This window comes from Lipotes vexillifer, unplaced genomic scaffold, assembly GCF_000442215.2.
Source record: "Lipotes vexillifer unplaced genomic scaffold, Lipotes_vexillifer_v1.1 scaffold1201, whole genome shotgun sequence".
Taxonomy (NCBI): domain Eukaryota; kingdom Metazoa; phylum Chordata; class Mammalia; order Artiodactyla; family Lipotidae; genus Lipotes; species Lipotes vexillifer.
The window spans coordinates 1,802,483-1,808,068 of NW_006783542.1; the positions used below are offsets into that span (position 1 = coordinate 1,802,483).

The 5,586-nt window shown below is 59.3% G+C and overlaps 1 protein-coding gene across 1 annotated transcript in view; it reads right to left on the reverse strand.

Annotated features, from left to right (window-relative positions):
- The window catches only part of LMOD1 (leiomodin 1), a 32,947-nt gene that overhangs the window by 26,195 nt on the left and 1,166 nt on the right, over positions 1-5,586 (reverse strand). The gene's annotated exons all lie outside the window — the stretch shown is intronic.

A 5,586-nucleotide genomic window follows, 5' to 3' on the forward strand; every position in this document is an offset into this window, starting at 1 on the left:
CCCCACCCCCCGCCCCCCCTAAACCCGCCCCATATAACCTGAACACGCCCCATATCACCTGAACCCCGCCCCGTATCACCTGAACCCGCCCCCGCATCACTTGAACCTGCCCGGCATCACCTAAACCCGCCCCATATAACCTGAACACGCCCCATATCACCTGAACCCCGCCCCGTATCACCTGAACCCGCCCCCGCATCACTTGAACCTGCCCGGCATCACCTAAACCCGCCCCATATAACCTGAACACGCCCCATATCACCTGAACCCCGCCCTGTATCACCTGAACCCGCCCCCGTATCACCTGAACCCCGCTCCGTATCACCTGAACCCGCCCCGCCTCACCTGAACCCACCCTGCTTCACCTGAACCCAGCCTACTCCTGGCCTCATCCCCTGCTCGACTGCTCCAGTTACAGGGCCTGGCTCGCCCTCTGACAGGCTACACCTGCTAGCGCCACAGGCCTTGTGTTTGCTGTTCCTTCTAGACCGTCCAGTGGCCGATCCCTCAGTCCGGCCCAGGCCTGCTCCCCACATCGCCTCTGGGCAGTGTTTTCCCTGACCTCTGGTAGGAATCTGCCCCCACCAAGACTGTTGTTTATATACTCTTTCCTGAAACTAGGTTATTCTTCTTTGTAACAAACAGATGTTACATGTGATGTGTGTATATGGTCTCTATGAGTATTATCTGTCTCACCCACTAGAATGTGAGGTCAGGGCCAAGGGCCTCTCTGTCTTACTACTGTCTCCTAGCGTTTAGAAATTGCCTGTTGGGAACTCACGAAAGAGCTGGAGAATCAATGATTTAGTGGAATCCGCCTCCCTACTTAGAAACACAGACATGATCCATGAACCCTGCCTAAAAAGAGTGAAGGCGGGACAGGGCTCAAAGCCCCACCTCCAGGCCCCCAGCCCCCAGCCTGCCAAGTGCCTTCTCTGTTTTGGCCGCGCTGCATGGCACGGCATGAAGGATCCTAATTCCCCGACCAAGGATTGAAGCTGTGCCCCGAGCAGTGGAAGCTCGGAGTCTTGACTACCGGACCTTCAGGGTCAGGGAAATCTCCCTGCCACATGCCTTCCGTGCCCTTGCCTAAACCTCACAACTGCCCTATGGTCGCTGGCACTGATGCGACAGCCTGAAGGGGCTGTGGACCCTCCTGGGGGAGGCAAGAGGGGGGTGGGAGGGAGAGGGCGCGGGGCAGGAGGGGGTTCTATTCCTAGCTGTTTGTAAACAGCATCCGGACGACCAGCTGGTGTTCTCTGCCGGGGACCCCAGAGACCAGGAGGGTTCACAGGCCGGAAACCTCCCCCATCTCCCTTCCCCCAGCAGGGTCCAGCCCTGTGCCTCAGCCCTTGAGCCTGGGGGTAAAATAATTAGGCAGAGGCTGGAAGAAACCAGGCCACGGGATGGGGGTGGGGCAGGAAGTAATTAAACTCCCCCTGCCTCCCTCTTTACTGAACTCCCACCACTCTCCCCGTGTCCATCAAGCCCTCACGCCCAACGGCAGTAGTTTTTAACCTCGTGAGACATTAAGAAGTTGATTTGGCGAATACCCAGGCGTGAAGTCTGCAGGATTCAGGTAGAGGAGGGCAAGGTCCCCGTGCCACTTTCAGCACCTGGTCCAATTCAACCTCACAGCAACCCTTCAAGGTCACCTGACAGGTAGCGTGGTCGACTCAGGAAGCCGCGTTAACGAGGCCTTTGGTCCAGAAGGTCCTCAGCACGGTGAGTGTGCTTCCTTCCTCAGGGGACTCGCCGAGTTCTCTAGCTCATAAAGGACAGGAGCTGGGTCACACCTGGACACCTCGGGCTCCAGACACCGGGGGCTCCCCCCACCCCCGTCTCCTGGGCCAGCAAACCGTGGGGGGACAGATCCCGAATTCAGACCCGTCTTCCTTCTCCCATTATGCCAGGAGAGGTCTGGTAAACAAGCTCAGGCTGGTCTGGAAAGGCTATTCCTGTTTATCCGACTTGGCAGGCATCGAATATCAACTACCCCCCTACCCCAGATATCTGACACAGATGCTCCAGTCTCTTGGGTGGAGGGAGAGGCTGATGGGAGCAGATGGTGGGTGCGGGCTCTGGCCCCACCCTTGCCCCTCCCTGCCTCAGCCTGGGGACCCCGAGCCCCCAGCCTACCTGATCTGGTAGCAACCTCCCCTTGGTCAGTGGGATGCTCAGCCCAGCCCCGCCCACCTGCATCCCCCAGCACTGCTGCGCTTTCTGCGTGTTCTGGTCTGCATGGTTCTGCCTCCCTGTCCGCCCAGCCCATCCAGCCAAGCTGCGTCCCTGCTGCCTCGCTGAGGAGAAGGCAAGCGCCCAGGGGCAGCCCAAGGGTGGCAGCAGGAGCTTCACTTGCTGAAAATTCATCAAACTGAACATTCTATACATACAGAAGAACCTATATAATACATGAGTAAGAAGGGCAACTAAGACAAACACACATGGATCCCACCACCTAGTTTAAGAAGTGTGCTTGGGCTTCCCTGGTGGCACAGTGGTTGGGAGTCCGCCTGCCGATGCAGGGGACGTGGGTTCGTGCCCCGGTCCGGGAGGATCCCACGTGCCGCGGAGCGGCTGGGCCCGTGAGCCATGGCCGCTGAGCCTGCGCGTCCGGAGCCTGTGCCCCGCAATGGGAGAGTGAGAGGCCTGCGTGCTGCAAAAAAAAAAAAAAAGTGTGCTTTTTCACACTCCGGATGGACAGAGGCAGCTTTCAGAGCCAGGGTGGGATTCTGAGCTGGCTGGGCCATCGCCGGTGCCCGCTGGTACCTCTCCGGGGCTATTCTGGTTGTGTACCCGTTGGGGTTAATCTCCTTAAGCAAGGAGCCGTGCCGCCCAGTGCACACGGCAAAGGGCAATGGGACCCGCTGGTGTTGCTGGCCTCTTCTGCTTTCCCGTCGCTGCGGGGAGACCGCGGATGCTGGGCCGGGAGCTGAGGCTGCGGGGGCAGGGGCCACAGGGAGCTCAGAGGCTTTTTGGGCCCAGCAGCTACTGGCTCGTGGAGGTTCTCGAGTTTTCCCCGAGGGAGAACCCAGAAGGGCGTCCTCCACCCCGGCTGAGCTGCCCTTGCTCCTGCCTGGGCGCAGGTGCTAATCCCATCCCCCGGCAGGCCAGGGAGGAGGACGGAGAGGCAGGCGGGAGGCCTTCTTTCCCACTTGGGAAGGAAAGAGAACACATGGCTGACCCGCTGGGATCCGGTTCCTGAAACCTGAGCCACGACGACGGTTTCACTGAACCCTTGGCTACACACCTGCCAGGGCCATCTTCCACCTGGCCGGGAGGACCGGGATGGCACACACTGGCCGAGGGCTCTGCCTCTTTACAGGGAGGGAGGGGAGCCAGGGGTCAGCTCTGTCAAGCCCACCCTGACCCCCTGCTCACCAGGCTGAGCTAGCACGTGTTCTCCAGAACCACACCAGCTGCACAAGAAAGCAGACTCGGCAACAATGGGACGGGAGGACAGGATGGGTCGGGATGGGGTTGGCACAAGTGGCATTGGAGGCCTCAGATCAGGCAAGGTGCCTGACACTGCCAGGGGCAGGGAAAGTCAGGGAAGACTCCCTGGAGGAAGTGGTACCTGAGACCCAAGGACAGATAGGAGCTGACCTGGAGGAAACAGGGGGTGGGGAAGAAGCAGAGCAAGGTCCCTTCCACAGCGAGACCCACCCAGTCTGCATATGAACTCTGGGGACCCCGCCCCAGGAAGAGCCAGAGTTTAGGACCCAAACTGGGCCTGCCTTCCACTCTTGGTCTCTATGTATTAAATAAAAAAACAAACAACATTTTACTATGGAAGATCTGAAACATATACACAGAAGTACAGAGATGAGTATAATAGCACAGTGCGGACTCACCACCAGCTTCAACACGTCAGCAACGGTCTACCAGCGGACAGTCTCATGTCATCTATACCCTGCCCACTCCCCCCGGCCGCAGTACTTTAAAGCAAATTCCCTAATCCTAGCAGGTTTTTTCCCATAAGTGTTTTAGTGTCCGCATCTAAAATATAAGGATCCTTTAACAAGTATGCCCACGGGCTTCCCTGGTGGCGCAGTGGTTAAGAATCCGCTTGCCAATGCAGGGGACACGGGTTCAAGCCCTGGTCCGGGAAGAGCCCACATGCTGTGCAGCAACTAAGCCTGTGGGCCACAACGACTGAGCCTGCGCTCTAGAGCCCTCGAGCCACAACTACTGAGCCCACGTGCCGCAACTACTGAAGCCCGCGCGCCTAGAGCCTGTGCTCAGCAACAAGAGAAGCCACCACAACGAGAAGCCCGCGCACTGCAACGAAGAGTAGCCCCCGCTTGCCGCAACTAGAGAAAGCCCGCGTGCAGCAACGAAGACCCAACGCAGCCAAAATAAATAAATTAATTAAATACATACAAAAAAAGAAAAAAGTGCACCCACAACACCGTCATCAAGTCAGGCGACGCCGGCTCCTTACTCTCTGCTTAGAGGCAGCTCCAGCACCGCCCTCCCAGCCCCATGGCTCCTGGGCTTCTTGACCCAGAGAGCGGACACGCTGGAGCTGCAGTTTTGGCTTCGAACCAGCCCGATGGAGTCGATGAAGTCGATGAGGTGGATGCTCCAGCCTCACTGTGGGGATGAGGCGACCAAAGCAGGTCACAGTGCGGGACTCTGGTCCTCAGACCACGTGTTTCAAAGCAGAGTTCGTACCAGGCTCGAGTTTTGCTAAGGGTGCTGACGAAGCCGCGTCCCCGGGTTTGTGCCCCCTCCCCAAGTGACACAGGTGACTCTGCCCACGGCCTGGGAGCCCCTGAGCTGCATGGGCCCCCGGCCTGGGGGAGGAAGCCGTGTGGGGTGTGGAGGACCGACAGCCTCTCCCCAAGGGAAAAGGCCTAGGGCTGCCTTCCCCACAGGCGTCACTGTGTCTCCTGACTCGGGCTCTGCCTGCGAGACAAGTGTCCACCTGGTGCTAACCGGCCGGCCAGGAGGGAAGCCCGTGAGGGTGAGCCCCTCACATGCTCTGCGGCCCGAACGCCTTGCTTTGGGGTCAGGAGCGTTTCCTGTTCACCTCCGGGGACCTTCGCAGCTGTGGGCTCAGAGCCTGGGGACTGGGTGCCAGGGGTCCAGTGGGGCGTTGACAGAGGTGCCAGCCCCCGGGGAACGTCTTCCTTCCTTCCCTGTGTCCCAACAGCAAGTCCCCGCATCCTCTCATTTCCCATCGAGGTGGTAGTATCTACCCAGCGTGTCAGGGCTGCACCTGGACCTTAGGCACAGGATAATAAACGATAACTGACCTAAAATGCTACCGCTATGTTAGTTCCCGGTGCACAGCATAGTGATTTGATATTTCTGTGTGTTACAAAACGACCCCTACCCTACCAGTGTTTTGGCAAAGCTTTAAACTCAGGCCGGGGTGGCAGGGGCAGGCTGGGCATCAGCCCCCCACTTGCCCCAGCCTGCCCCTCCGCTGTTGCTTCCCAACCTCGAGGGGCCACGCGTGCCCACCGGCGGGCGCTGCGGCTAGTGTCCCAGCCGGACACCTCGCAGGAGTTTCAGGTGATGGCGCACAGGGAGGTGGCCGGCGAGGTCACGGCCGGGGGGGGGGGGGGGGGGGGGGGG